Source organism: Petaurus breviceps, unplaced genomic scaffold, assembly GCF_028583685.1.
Source record: "Petaurus breviceps papuanus isolate PSGF00001 unplaced genomic scaffold, PetGlider_PUasm1.0 90919, whole genome shotgun sequence".
Taxonomy (NCBI): domain Eukaryota; kingdom Metazoa; phylum Chordata; class Mammalia; order Diprotodontia; family Petauridae; genus Petaurus; species Petaurus breviceps.
The window spans coordinates 9,565,342-9,581,864 of NW_027187378.1; the positions used below are offsets into that span (position 1 = coordinate 9,565,342).

Here is a 16,523-nt window from a genome sequence, read left to right on the forward strand (position 1 = left end):
AAAAAAAAAAGGCAAGAAAAAAATTCCCCGCCCCCACAGAAATAGAAGGCTTTAGCAGTTTAGGCGCTCTGTCCCTCTTGGACTCTGCGAAGGGCTTCCCCGCCGGGTGTCAGTACTTACCTACTCATTACCAAGTATGCTTCTGCTGAACTCCCACCTCTAAAACCCGAGACTGACAGACGAGACCTTAAACTGAACAGGGAACCCCACTACAAAGTCAGGGACTGACCTCAAGGGCATTAATTGCCAGCCTCACACTAATTGTTATGGTTGAATTGCTCTCCAGCTTACCTCGCTGGAGTTTTCATCCCACCGGGGAAACCGGTGGAACTGCGACTAGGCGATGCCGGTGTGCCCATTTATCTGGGGGTGCTGAAACAGGTAGGGTAAGGAACACACCTCTTCACATATGCACCTTCAAAAAGTTAGTTTAGTTTGTCTTCTTGCATGTGGATTTTGTCCACCTCTGGACAGCCCCGCGCCTCTCTAGGTTACTTCTCTCCAACCTGGTGACTAGCTCCCTTGAAGTTACACGAATTCCAAGCTGTTGTTGAGAGAACCCCAGGTGAAAGATACCAACTCGTTGGGTAGGGAAAGGGCGAGGGGAAGGGGACGCAGTGCAGGCCTGCTGACCTGCACCAGCTCCCAGCAGGAACTGCCTTGTCAGGAACCCAACTTGTCCTCAAAAGACCTGAAACGGAGAGGAGACGGAGGAGGGAGGGAAAGAGCAGCCCAGGCATGAGAGGGAGGGCCCCGGAAGGGGACCTGGTCCTGACGCCATGGGGGCCTCCAGATACTTCACAGTTTTCTTCAAGATAGCAATTTAACCAACTGCTCCTTATTTAACCACCTCCTCAAAGTTGGATAGTGACTCCAGTCCCCTAGCTCCACTGAGGCTGAATTAGAAAGAGAGTGAAGGACTCCTGACTCAAATTGGAGTTGGAAAAAAGGGGTGTCTGTTTATGGTCTTTCTTCTTCAGGCTTAGGGGTGTGTTAGAAACCAAAAAAGCAGGAGCCCAGGTGCTCCAGGATCTTGGACTTTGGGGAGAGAATGGCTACATCCCTCCCTTCTCAACTTCTCTTGACCCCACCTGGGAAGCCTCAGTGACTGGTCTTTGACTCTCCTGCCCTCCACCTTTCCTTTCCTCCTCCTCTTTCTCCTCCTCCTCCTCCCCTACCTCCTTCTCTATCTCCTCTTTCTCTGCCTCCTCCTCTTCCTCATCCTCTTCCTCTTCTTTCTCATACTCTCACTTTCTCTCTGTCTCTCTCTCTCTCTTCCCCTCCTTGCCCCCTCTCTCCTCTCTTTCTCTTTCTCTTCTATGGACTCTTTTATTTAAAAAGCTAGTAGTTCTCTTTCCCAAGAGAGAGTGGGGGGAAAGGAGAGCTACTGTGGGTTTGAGCTACAAAAACCTGTTGCTCTGGCAAAGGTGTAGGTTGGAATATAGGAGAGGGAATGGAAGCCCCCTTCCCAAGGGATGTTAATGTACTCAGAATATCTTTCTCAACTAGGACTTTTGTTCAGTTCAAACAGCAACTATTTCACCAGCAGATATGTGTAGTCATTTCCCCCCTTCTTATCATCGGTGGCTTCCTTCTGAAATTATCTTCCATCTATTCTGTGTACATCTTGTATCTACATGTTTGTTTTCATATTGTTTCTCCCTCCCAATTAGAATGTGATCTCTTTGAGGGCAGGGGTTGTGTTTTTGTTGACTGATGGACTAGTAGCTGTATAGAGGGACTTCCCAGCCTTATAGAGCATAGTTGCCCATTCAACCACTCCTTCAGCAAATATTTATTACATGTGCCTACTCTGTTCAAGGCACCATCCCAGGCAATGGCTATTCAAAGATGAAATATGACTCAGACTGTTTTCAAGGGATGTTCCAGTCTTATTATGGATAGGAAGGATGTGGGTGTGTAGGGGAAAGACAGAGACAAAGACAGAGACATAAACAAAGATAGAAACAGAGAGGAAAGGAGAGAAAAAGAAAGAGAGAGACAGATACAAAGAGACAGGCATACAGATAGAGGAGAGAGACAGACAGACAGAGAGACAGGCACACAGACAGAGAAAGCAGAGACCCAAAGTGGAGAAATAATACAAAACAAGGTAGAGCAAAGGAGAGACCCATAAATGGTGATTTAGAGAAATTTGAAGAGGGAGAGATCACTTTCAACTTGAAGAATCATAGAAGGCTTCACAGAAGCAATGTCATCCAAACTGGGTCTTGAAAGCAAAGAAAAATTTCATCCAGCAAAGATTTAGAGGACTTCCAGGCATGGAGGAAAGCCTTCAATAATGCCCCCAAACAACTAGTAGTCCAGTTTGTCTGCATGATGCAGAAAGGGGAAGTCATGCAAAAAAAGCCAAGAAAGTGCAAAACACAGCTCAGGACTTTTCTCTTTCATTTGAATCCTGGAGGTTATGTTGCAAATGAACCTGATCCTCTTAGAGTGAGCTCTCCTCCTTGGTCCTTCCATCCTTCAGAAGATCCTTCCTTAGAGCTTGAAAACAGCTCACCCCTTCTCATCCTGCCTGATGTATGTGCAATCCTTCCATAAATCCTTGGCAGAGGATCTAACCAAGGTGCTGAAGGCCTTCCTTTCCTTCTCAAAATATTCTGTGGGTACTAGTGCAACCTTGCTCTGGCACATACTGACTGACCTAACTATTTTTACCCATCATATATTTTCTAAATAACATCAGAGGAGTAATTTATGTTAAATGCAGAAGCTCTATATCTCCAACTTTATAATCCACTAGGAATTCCTTGAGAAAGCTAAAAACATCTCTCCCGAGCCAGTGTCTTGCAACCCCCTGCTGCTGGAGTCATTGAGATCTTCGAGCTTTGTTTATTAACCACTTGAAGAGGAAAAGTGGAATGAATGCTATAAGAGACGAGTCTTTTTCCCATTTCTGCCACCAAATAGCCACATGACTCTGAGCAGTCCTTTCTTGGGCCTATTTCCACATATCAGAAACAAAATGGCTTGACCAGAGAACCTATCTCCATGCTCCCTTTCAGATCTAGAATTTTATTCTACACTAGGCAAAATTCTGGGATAAGAAAAAGCTTCTCCTTGTGAGGAAGTGTGAGGCAATGAAGAGGACACTGGTTTAGGGGCATAGGATGGAGGGTCAACTATTGGTTCTGCCACTTACTACCTTGAATAAGTTCCTTTGTGTGAGTGATTTACCTTCTCTGGATCTCAGTTTTATCATGTGCAAAATTGGGGAATTGGGCTTAGCTTGCCCTGTAAGGTCCCTTTCAGCTTTAAAATGGTCTTTTCATTGGAAGAGATCATATAGGTTTCACCCCACCCAATTTCCTCTGCAAATCTGGCTAAAGCAACAACTTGACACCATATTAAGATACAGTGTCAGGGCGGTCAAGTGGTACAGTGAATAGAGCACCAGCCATGGAGTCAGGAGGACCTAAGTTCAAACCTGGCCTCAGACATGTAACACTTACCAGACGTGTGACCTTGGCCAAGTCACTTAACCCTAATTGCCCTGCCCTTCCCCCTCCAAAAAAAAAAACAAGAAAAAAGACACAGTGTCTGGCATAGAGTAAATGGTAAATGTGCTATATATCTATTATCAATTCTTCTCACCTCACCTACCATTATAGGCTCTCCTCCTCTGCTTTCAAAACTAAATTACTAGTAGAGAACCCATAAACTCATACACACTGAGGTATAAATGACTAAGATCAATCAAATTATTAATATTAATTATATTATGATTATATAATAACATCAATATGAATTATAATCAAACTCTCTTGAGGTATTTAACATTTTCATAAGGGACAGAGCTTCAACTCAAAGGAACTGCCTCCTCTAATAATAGAATTTCAGGTTTCTGGAATTGGCTGAGGGGATTTCTTGGTGCCCACTCAATAACCTCAGGAAAGTAGAGGTGGATCCCCCAAGGTATTAGAGGAGAACTGGCCTGGTGTTACTAGCTGAAGTAGAGATGGCACTAAATCCCCCTCTGCAAACAGGTGAAAAATTGAAAATAAATCCAACCAAGGAAACTGATGGTTTTGATTCCTGTATGTTATCTGGAGAAAAACCCTCAAGCTTAGTGACACAGTACATAAGACTGCTAGACCTGGAATCAGGAATAACTGAATTCAAATCCAGCCTGACCCACTTACTAGCTTCATGGGCCTGCCTCAAATTTCACAACTGTAAATCAGTATTATAATAAAACCTACCTCTCAGGGTTGTTGTGAGGATGGAATGAGATAGTATTTGTAAAGCAATTAGCACAGTGCCTAGCACAAAGTAGGTACTGAAAAAGTGCTTGCTCCTTTCCCCTTTTTCAGCTCACCTGGGACTCCAACCACCAATAATCACCGTCTAATTTTTCAGACCCTTTCTTGGTCAAATCCATTTACCACCTACATGTACTTGAGCTTTCCCCAATCTTAGTGACATATTAATTACCCTTGCAATTTTTGACACTATGCCTTTGCCTCTGCTATTCCTGCTTCCTAAAATACTCTCACTCTTTTCCTCCACCAGTTAATATTCTACTCATCCTTGAAGGCCCAAGAAGTTTCATTTAAAAATTCAACAATAATAATAATAGTTGACATATACCACTTTGAAGTTGCATAGTTTGGTTTTATTTGTTTAAGGTTTTTCTTTGTTGGTGATGGTGGTGGTGGTTTTTTGTGACTTAGGTCTCCCTATCTCTCCCAGGCTAATAGTAGACCCCTCTGTGGATTAGAATGGAAGCTTTGACCTGGGCCACTTCCAACCTGAGCTATTTTACAACTCTTTGGACAGCCCCCTCCAAGACCCATCATGTTGGTACTGGACTAGTTCAGGTACCCAGTTGGTGTAATCCACTGCAACCCAGAACTCCCAAACTCAAGAGATCCAACAGCTTCAGTCTCTCCAGCAGAAGGGATTAAAGGCATACCACCATGCAATCTTAGGCAAGTCAAATAGGGATAGGGCAGCTAGGTAGTATACTGGATAGAGCACCAGGCCTAGAGTCAGGAAGACCTGACTACAAATCTGGTCTTAGACATTAGCTTTGTGACCCTGGGCAAGTCACCTAACCCTGCTTGTCTCATTTTCCTTATTTGTAAAATGAACTGAAGAAGGATATGGCAAACCACTCCATTATCTTTGCCAAGAAAATCCCAAATGGAGTCAAAAAGAGTAGGGCACTAGTGACCTGACAACAACAGGAATAAGATTATTGTGATAAGACAATGAAATAACACAGGTAAAGCACTTTGCATACCTCAAATACATTGCAAATGCATATAATGATAATAAACGTTGCTGTTGTTATTATCTTTGCAATATTGTGTGTATCTTCCCAGGTTCCTCAAAAATTGGTCCTTTAGGGGGTGGCTAGGTGGCGCAGTGAATAGAACACCGGCCCTGGAGTCAGGAGGACCTGAGTTCAAATCTGGCCTCAGACACTTAACACTTACTAGCCGTGTGACCTTGGGCAAGTCACTTAACCCCAATTGCCATGCCCTCTCCCCTCAAAAAAAAGACAAAAAAAATTTCGCTCTTAGAGCACATGGCTCCAGGCACAGAAGACACTCAGTAAATATTTGTTTATCATGATGATGAATGTATGTAACAATTGTATGGTATTAACCTAGCAAAGAATGGCTCTCTTTTCTCCACTCTTGAAATCATATATTTATTCCAGGTTCATGACTTTCTTAGGTGAGACCCTAAATTTAAGATTCTGGTAAAGAATTTGGAGCAAGGTTAAAGGGTTAAATTTCCAGTATAAATATTTACAACTTGAAAGTCAGCAAATGATGCAGATCAGGGCTTGATCTATTGTTTTGTTAGTTAACTAGACAAGAAAGTGATGGAGAAAATGTTAATAATACAGATTAAATGAAAAAAATATCCTGTGCATTTTCAGAGGCATTGTTATTAAACATTTACCAGCACATTGCTGGTTTGGGATTTTCTGGCATATTGTACTGGGAAGTTTAATGGCCCCTTCCTGAATGAGAATTTCTTAAAATTAGACTTCCTACTTTAGTCGCTTTCTATCTCTGGAAGAATCCTATGATCTCTTTAAACTTAAATCATGCTCCCCCGCCAACCTTTTACCACATCATCTGAACAGAAAATGTTTAGGATTCAACACTGTCATGCTTTCCTCAAGCTTAGGACCCACTCTTCTCACCCCAACTCTGTATAACATCATGAATTAACTTTCTTGTAATCATGACAAATCTGATCCAAACCTATTCAATTCAACTCAACAAGTGTTTTTTTTTTAAAAAAAACATATACTAAATTCTAATCAGCTAGGATTTTATAAGAACCTACAACATGCTGAGCACTATGCTAAGTGCTAGGAATGCAAAGAAAGGTAAAACAACAATACAATTCCTGTTCTCAAGCAGCTTATAGTCTAATGGTAGCAACATAGGCAACGATTGATATGTGTGTGTATGCATATATATATATATACATATATGTACACACACATACACACACATATATATACATACATATATATAAATAGAGAGAGAGAGAGAGATGTGCTCTAAGAGTGAAAGGACCAATTTTTGAGGGGCTTCGGAGGATACATGTAATATTGCAAAGATAATAACAACAGCAACATTTATTATTATTATAGCTAGAATTTTTATAGTATTTGAAGTGTGCAAAGTGCTTTACATATGTTATCCCATTTGATCTGAATCTCAATGAGTATATAGATACACATACATATTTGTTTCTAATGATAGCCATGGGGGAATGGGGTGGGGAGAAGAAAAGGGGGGGAAAAAGAAAGTTACATGATAACTTTATTATATATTTAAAAGGAATAGCAAGTTGTACATAATAGTTTTGCAGTGTCATGTGCAATCATCTTTTTTCTATTCTACTATGTTATGGAAATGATTGTTTTATTTCTTAAATTCAGAATAAAATAAATAAATAAACTATAAATTTAAAAAAAAGAGTAGTATACAGAGGAGCAGAATATGGGCATTCCTGAGCTTATTCCAGTATTTAAACTTTGGTTATGTCAGTGTCACAGTAAATAAGGTGGCAAAGACAACTCTCTGGCTGCCCAACCCAAGGGAATATTGGAAATAGTAATGAGCTAGTGAATCACTTCTCAGGGAAAAAAAAAAACTAAGAAAGAAAGATCCCTGTAAAAATTCAAGGCAGCTGAAAAGGCTGAATATTTCAAAGTACATATCAATTAATTTATTTTTAAAATTTCTTGGCATATCTTTAGAAAGATTTTTACCTAAACTGATGTAATAGGTTATAAAATCGTATTGAATTTATTAACTTTTGTGAATGCTGTGCACCAGGATAGTGTAGTGGGAAGAAGACTAGCTTGGGAAGCAGGAAATGTGGGTACTAGTCCAGGCTCTGCCACTACCTACTTGTGTGACCTTGAGCAGGTCAAACAAACCATCCCAAACTTAGGTTTCCTCATCTGTAAAGGGATGGGTGTGGACTACATTATCTCTAAGGTTCTTCTAGCTCTATAAATCTTAGATTCTATAAAGACATAGCACTTTCATTTTTTAAAGGGTGTTATGAAAGCTTTCTGTTTAATTCTATAAGTTGAATATATCAATAGTAAAATATCAGACAGAGTTAAAAAAAAATAGAATTCTAATCTGGATCAATCACTGTCCCCAATAACCACTCCGTCCTTTCCATACGTTCCATTCCCACAAGACTGTCATATTCCAAGAGCTCATCTCATGCCTGGGATATTGCAATAGTCCCCTAACAGATGTCACTTAACCCCTAGTTCTCCCTACTCCAGGGTATTCCACACACACCTTTCAGAGTCACCTTCCTAAAATATGTTTTCTTATGTCACATGAAGCTCAAAAACTGTCACTTTCTACTAATAATCAAATAAACACCTTGACCTGAAATAACACATGCTCACCTTAATAGTCTGTCAGACTGAGGTCAAAAGCTTCCCAAAGGAGAGAAAACAAAGAGTTTCTCCCTTCTTTGATACAAACCAGTAACTTGTCTATAAGTTGTCATTTAGAGAATTCCCTAGAGCATTGAGAGGTCAAGAGACTTACCCATAGTCCCTCAACTAGTGTGTGTTAGAAGAGAAACTTGAATCCAGGCATTCCTAATTCTAAGATAGGCCCTCTACACTGGCCCTGCATTTCTATCATGGGAGGGCATTCATTTACCTAAAGGATTCCTGTTTTATTGTTACACAGTACAGTGAAATAAACACATCATTGATGGTCTGAGAACCTGGGTTCTAGTTTCAATTATACTACTTGTTATTCATGGGACCACAAGAAAGTTACTTAGTTTCTCTGTGTCTCAGTTACTTCATCTATAGGAGAGTGTGGGACTAATAAAGACTTAGATCCCTTCTGTCCAGTAGTGTGCTGGCTTCAGTTTGTAGAAGCTGATTGTTAAATTGTCAATGTAAACATTGAAACACCTAAAATCAGCCAAAACTACATATCAGGGCTTATTTTATTGTTTTGTTGATTTCTAGATTTAGTAAAGAAAATGAAGATTAATAATGCAGATTAAACATAAAGGTATGTAATATATACATTTCCCCCCCAGAAAGCCAGTTGTTAAACATGTACCACCACACCAGCGCTTCCATCTATAATCCAGGATCTTAAGAGTTTATGACTTGTATCTTTTGCTCTCATCAATTTATAATCTATAGGACCACAGTCTTGATTTTGTGACACTTCAGGATACATACATACATACATACATACATACGTGTGTGTGTTTACCTCAAAGGTGCATCTTAAAAACCAAATTAATTTTAGTTCACTTCAATGTAAAAATAAGTGTGTAATGCAGTGCTTAAGAGGATTGGATACAAAATCAAATAAGTTATAGTTAGTGGTTTAACCATGGTTAAGAATCACTTTACATAATTATAATAACTGATATTTCTATAGCCCTTTAAGGTTTACAAAGCATTTTACAGTATTATTTCATTTGATCTTACAATAACCCTGTGATATAGGTGCTATACTTATCTCCATTTTACACAGGAGGAAACTGAGGCTGAAAGAAATTAAGTTATTTGCCCAGGGTCTCATAGCCCGTATGTGTCCAAAGGAGGATTCTGATGTGGGCCTGACTCCAGGTCAAACTCTTCCACTTAATTGTCTCAATGTGCAGGTAATGAAAATAGATTCAAGGCTGGAAAAATTGCATTTGCAGAACTATCAGGACATTTTTTTTTGGTCTCTCAATTTAAATAGAATACCCATGATAGTAATTGTGTCACTAGTTAATGAAAGAACAAATTCCCAGTAATGCATTTTTGTTAGCCTAGCAGTTACATATTCAGAACATACAATTTTATTCTTATTTGGGTCAAAAGCTCAAGTGGCCATGGGTTCCCAAGGCACTCGTCAAAGATCTCCCAGATGTAGAATCACCTTGTCCAAATCCAGACTTTTGTACCTGAGAGACAACAGCGAATAGACTGTCTTCTATGTCTCCAGGAAGATCACTAGCTAAGAAGTCCATGGGGAGCTTTAGCTATGGAGTCTGGGGGAGGGAAGTTTACTGCCATAGCAGCCAACAGAAAACAAGAAGAGCTTTACTTACCACACATCTAAATGCTGAGCCCTGCTATTGATATGTTGTTCATCTTTTCAGGCCTAGGTCAAGTCCCATCTCCTCCCTAAAGGCTTCTTTGGCCATTTCACGGTCTATGCTCCACAACATAAAACCTCCTTTATGAGTTGTATCATTCATTTATTTGACTTCAGAGAGACTGTGTAGTATAGAAAATACCATGTTGAACTTGAAATCAGGAAGAATTGGTTTAGAATTCTCCCTCAGAAATTTATTAGGAGCTACTGCTTACTGATTTGACTTGGTTAGATCTTTTGATTCTGGCTTTGTGACCCTGGGCAAAACGCTAACTCCTTTGGACCTTGGTTTTCTTATCCCTAAAGTGGGGGTAATAATTAGAATTTCCTTCATTGTGTTTATGTGGGGCTCACCTGAAATAATGAATGTAAAGCAGTTTGCAAACCTTAGGGAATGTGCCTGTATTTACATTGATATAAGAACTCCCAGAGGAGAATACTCCCTTTACTGAAGCAGGGCATCCATCACCTTTGCAATTTATAGTCTTAGAGAGTTGCCTAGGGCACTGAGAGTTAAGTGACTTGCCCAAGGTCACAAAGCCAGGATCAGATAAATATAGTGAATGGAACAAACCAAGGCAACAAACATTTATGAAGTGTCTACTAGGTACCAGGCCCTGTGTTGAGTACTAGGGTTTTTTTTTCACATGATAACCTTATTATAAATTTTAAAGGAATAGCAAGTTGCATATAATAGATTTGCAGCTTCATGCATAATCATCTTTTTTATTGTACATCTTTTTTATTATATTATGTTATGGAAATGCATGTTACATTCCATAAATTAAAAATAAAATAAATTTTTAAAACTCAAAAAGGTGAAAAACTAGTCCCTGACTTAAGAAGTTTATAATCTAATAGAGGAAACATCTAAACAACTATCTAAAACCAATATATACTGTATAAGAATCCTTAAAAGTTCCAGATATTGTACTAAGCGTTGAAACCATTGGGGACAGCCAATGAAAATACCAGGAGTCAGGAGAAACACTGTCAAGTCTGAAGAAGAGCAAGAAAGTCTTTGTCACTGGATTGTTCAGTGGGCAACACAGGTGAATTGGGCTTAAAAAGACTAGAAAAGCGGGGAGGGCTTATATTATGAAAGACTTTAAAAGTCAAGCAGAGGATTTTGTATTTCATGCTGGAGATAAGATAGGATCTCACAGGGAGATCCTAGAGTTCATTGAATAGAGGAATGACTGACAGTCAGATTTGTGCTTTAGAAAGATCACTCTGTGGAAGATGGACTGGAGTAATGTCAAGAGTGGAAACTTAACAAAAGGCTAAACTAAGACAATTCCCCAAGCAAGATGTCATTTATTAGCAGGGGCATGTGCCTTGATAATAAAGGATTGGTGTCTCAAAAGAATTTCTGAGAGACAAAGTTCCAAGTATGATCTATCTATTAGGTTAGCAATAACCAATAGATTGGGTCATTGTCAACTCCTGATGACCAAAGACAGTGAACAAGGGCTGATAGGGTCTTTCATAACAATTAGCAAGATGACAGAGAAAAATTCTGAACAAAATAGTTGTGTCTTCTTCTTATTGGCTATGAATGACATAGTCAGGATTGAGATTATATACATGATCCTCACCTGGCAAAGACAAGACAATCCCAATTGGGAGACATTTTAATGAGGAAGTTGAAAAAGAGTTCTTAGCTCCTCCCAATCACTTCATCATGAGGGAAGAGGCAGACAGGACTAATCCTTAGATGAAAGGATCAGTCTGTAGTTAAATAAGTGGGCTGGCCTTCTGAAGTGGATAATTATGCCCCTCTCTGATACCTGAGAAATGCTGGTTGCTTTTTGAGGGCTAGCTGCCTCTAGCAATCTTGACTGGAAAAAACATTCCACTCAGGATCTCTCCAGCTTAGTCTCTCTCTTGTAGACTAGGTAAAACTCAACTTTGATGAAAGTAAAAACAAAGACAAGAAACATGTCTCTTGGAGAAAGCCTAGCTCAAGCTGGCTTCTCTGCTTACAGGGTAAACAAAAGCAAAGGTCCCATTTGGAAGGGATCCAACCCAAGCAGGGTAATGACAGATGTCTTGGGGGCTGGGAGTGATCACATGGCTAAATCATGCCCTCCAGAAACTGCCTGTCTTTCAGGAAGTGGGGTCTGTCAAAATAAGGGAAAGGATGGATCACAGAGAAATATTGGTTATTAAATAATGCAGCACAGTATTAGTTTTTCTCAGTGGAAAGAGAGGAAACAGAGAGGCCAGACAGCAAGTTATTGCAATAGCCAAGGGATAAGGTGATAAGGGTCTGTACCAAGTTGGTAGCAGCATTAGAGAAGAGAAGAGGACATACAAGGAGCCTGGGAAACTGATCAGATGTAGGAAATGGGGTTAGAGTGAAGAATTAAGGATGATGCCTAGGTTAAGAGACTGGGTAATTGGGAGGATGGTGACACCCTTGACAGTAATAGGGAAATTCGGAAGACAAGAGGTTTTTTGGAGAAAGATAACGAGTTTGATTTTGGACATATGAAGCTTAAGACATGGTTTCAGATATTCAATTAACAGTTAAGAGTTGTGAGTCTCCTGGTCAGGAGAGAGAGGTTATGGCTAGACCGACAGATCTGAGAATCATCTAGGTAGAAATGACAGCAGAATCTCTAGGAGACAATGAGATCATCAAGCAAAATTGAAGTGAGAGAAAAGAAAAGAGGACCCAGGACAGAGCACTGGGGTCAGGATTATCAGGTGAAAATCCAGCAAAGGAGCCTGAGTAGTGGTCAGAGAGGTGGGGAAAGAACCAAGAGAGATCACGACAACTTAGAGAGAAGAAAGTAAATATGTATATGTGAATGTAAGTATGTGTGTATACATATATACACACATATAATGTATAAGTGTATATACATATACATCATACAAGTTTACATATAACATATGTAAAGCTCTTTGCCAACCTAGAATAGCTATATATAAGTGCTAGCTATGGTGATGATGATGATGATGAGATGATGATGATGATGATGATGTATCAGAGGCAAACCTTGAATTCCACTCTTCTGGGCTCAAAGCCACCTCTCTATCTACTACCTGACACTGCCTTAGTGCAAGCTTTCCTAAAAGCTATATATAAATTCACTCATTGTTATTATTAATAATAATATATCACATTGAGATAGGCATTTGTGCTATTGTTGAATCGTTTCAATCGTGTCTGACTCTTCATGACCGCACTAGGGGTTTTCTTTACAAAGATACTGTAGTGGTTTGCCATTTCCTCCTTCAGCTCATTTTAAAGATAAGGAAACTGAGGCAAACAGGATTAAGTGATTTATCCAGGATCACACAGCTAGTAAGTGTCTAAGGTCAGATTTGAGCTCATGTCCTACATATATACTACATAAAAGTCTGTAGATAACTATTTCTTGTCTTCAATTTAGAAAGAGACTGGATAAATGGTCTTTGAGGAAATCTTCCCTCAAAGTGAAGGGAATCCACTTCAACTGGCCCCATCTCTTTGTGTCCCCGGAATTAGGTTCTTTAAGGTTTCTTCCAGCTCTAAATCCCATGATCCTATGATCCTGCTAACTGGGCAGAGGGAAGTAGGTGGAAACCAGGAATTAAATGCTTGGCAGACCTTGGTTTTTCCCCAGTTTGCCACCTTAGAACTCAGTAGGACTTGTGTTGGAAGGCTACCAGAGGAGAGAAAAGAAGGCCTCCAGTTGAAACCCTATCAGAATAAAATAGAAGCAAAAAAATTACACTTTTTCCCCTCAACAGAGTGAATATCTATAAATCAATTTCTATTTCAAAGGGGCTTTATTAGCTGTAGATCATAATGTTATAGCACATGTGGGAGTGAATGCTATAGTTAAGTTTGAAATAATTATATATTCAGTGTTAGCTTTTCAAGGCATGGGAACTGAAAGAATAAAACATGAAACAAGAGGTTCAGACTCACTTTTTTTGGTTCCTCAATAAAAAATGGCTTTTATTGTTTAAAAACATAGAACTTCTTATTTCTTTTGTATTTGAGCTCGACTAGTCAACAAGTCATTTATTATGTGTTTGCTATGTGCCAGCCACTATACAACATAAGATACAAATAGAAGCAGAAAGACAGTCCATCCCTACCCTCAAGGAGTTTACATTTATATGGGGGGAGGGGAGAGACAATACATGAAAGGAAGCTGGAAAGCAAGTTGGGGGTGAGTGAGAGAAAGATGAAAGTGTCAATCAAAGGTGCATGGTAGACAAACTTGGACAGTTGGAGTAGAATCAAGAATATAACATGGAAAGGAATGAAGACGTGGGTGTCCCAACTGTCCTTAAAATAGAGATTCTAGGAAGAACCAGCCAACTAGAATGAGGGACCTCAGCCACAGAGGGTACTTCAAACTGGAGCCAACTTCCTAGGTGAAACCTAGAAAGGGCATACCTATATGTTGTTTTGTTTTGTTTTTTCCCTTTCGGGGAACCTACAATGATTTTGAGGTTATTGCTTATAGATTAAAGTAACTTTTGGAAAGCCCTAAGTCTCTTTGGTATCATGGGAAGAACACTGGGGTTGAGTCCCAATGCCACTACTTACTAGTTATACAACCTTTGCCATATTTCTTAACCACTCTGAGCCTTAATTTTCCTATCTGTTAAGTGGGAACTAAAAGTGTTTTTAAATATCTCACAGGGTTGTTGTCCTGATCAAATGAGATCATATATGTATAGCAATGGGAGATTTCCTCATTTGTTATATTTGTATTCCTAGAAGTACCTGGCATGTAGTAGACGCTTAATACATTGATTGGTTAAATAAATATTTGATTTTGATCATAAAATTTTGTGTAAATATGTTAGCTTTATTATGGATTCCTTGCACCTAACTGGCTGATGTTGAGGAGTTAATAGGTTAGAACTATAGGTTAGAGGTATGAAAGACTTCATAGAACTCACCCAGTCTTCTAATGCTTAAAATGAGACCCAAATGAGTCAGACAGGTAAAGTTCTAGATAGGACTAGAACTCAGGAGTCAGACAGGTAAGGTCCTAGATAGAACTAGGACTCAAGTAACCAAGTGTTCTAATTCCCAGTCACCCAACTCTGCATTGTGCCATGCTACCTATGCCTATGTTGATACTGCTATTCTAAAACAAACGAGTTCTTTATTAAACTGATGAATGTTGCCTTTATTAAGGACCACTTATGTTTACTGTTTTGCTCTCAGGTTAATTGATGGTTACTTTTGAGCTGAGCTTTTGGTGTGCTGGGGGAGGGGACAATCCTAATGAGTATAATTAAATATCTAAACCATTATTAAGAGCAAAACAAAGGCACAATTTACTGAAACTTTTCCAATAATACCTATTATATTCCTTCTTGTGAATCTAGATGGTCTAAAAAGTTGTAATCTTTTGCATACTAAGTCCCCCATTTTCTTCCACCATTACTACAAAAACAGAAGGAGACCTTTAGAACTGAAGGCCATTTTGCATCTTTCTTTGTTTCATGAATTTCCATGGCTAAAGTATTTATCATCTATTGGTCTTCCTACCCATAGGCCTCTCCACTCCTAGCTAGGAGCATCCTTGGAAAGCAGATACAGTCTGTTGCTAGGACTACTGCAGTGTGGTAGGGATTTTCATAGTCTTTAAGAACCCATGATCACCTTTATATCACAATGGAAAATCAAAGTAAAACTTTTGTAGAAAAATTCAAGATTACTGTAAAAATAGACATCCAATTCAGCATTTGTCTCCCTTTCTTTTCCAAATGAAGTCACCCAAAAAGACACATCAGTTCTCCAGAGTTGGATTGGAGATGGGGTCAATGTTCTCCCAAAGGTTTTGAAGTTGTAAACAGCTGGGCCAGATAGATCAGTAATGTATCATGAAGGTTGAGCATCAGAGGCAGGACACAGCATTACTATAACCTGCCTGTGCTGAATATGACAATTGTTACTTTGGTATGTGTAATGGGAATAGAAATTTTAAGACCTTCCCTGCTTTGAAGATATACCCTGCCCCCTAATCGATTGAATGTAATCCCATGGAACCTGTGGTGGGAGGAGTTTGCTGAAGGGTAGAGCAGAACCCACAAGAAGCTTTGTGTCAGAGTAGTTAGCAACAGAGGGAGACAGGCTTGTGAGTAAATGTTGGTTTGTGGGAAGGCTAAAGGGTGGTGTGGCTGCCTGTGCTGTTATGGTTTATTAACTTCTATATTTCTATAATGGATTCAGTTTCCTGGTGTTGGGATTTGGTTTTCTAGTGTCTGAATAAATGCTTTGCTTCTATCTTATATATGGAGAGTCTGTTATATTTTGCAATTGAGCATTATGCTGGCATATTAACAGTTTCCATCAGCAGTGTGAATATTGCATTGGTGCTGCAGTATGTCATGGCCCACAAGCAGTTTTGAACCTTCACTATAACATATGCAGTGTGTACTAGAACTATTACCAAATTAATACCACAAGACCTTGGAGCATAATTTTTGAGCATGGAAAAAAATATTACTTTGTAAACTCTAGCATCTTAAACTGTCTCTCATTGGAGTTGTAGATGGGTAGGTGCAGTAATTCCAGTGTGTTGAGCTGTGAATTGGTCCAGCCATTGTGTGGAATATCTTGAATAACTAGACCAATCAGAAAAAGGTGACTAGTTAGGTTCAGGATTATCCAAACTAATTACAAAGCAGGCACCCTGGCCACTTCCTCCCAATTTGTACTCTACTCTCTACTTTAGCTACACTTGCTTAAGAGCCTTCTATAGAGGCACAGGACTAGAAAATAATGAGCTAAGCCACATGCCACCACACAAATAGTCACATACTCCCTCTCCATCCCTCCATCTTCTCTCCTGTCTCACTCTGTGCTTTCCTCTCTCTCTCTCTCTCTCTCTCTCTCTCTCTCTCTCT

The 16,523-nt window shown here is 39.5% G+C and overlaps 1 protein-coding gene across 1 annotated transcript in view; it reads left to right on the forward strand.

The window, feature by feature from the left end:
- The window catches only part of PCSK2 (proprotein convertase subtilisin/kexin type 2), a 331,471-nt gene that overhangs the window by 1,064 nt on the left and 313,884 nt on the right, over positions 1-16,523 (forward strand). The window lies entirely within an intron of this gene.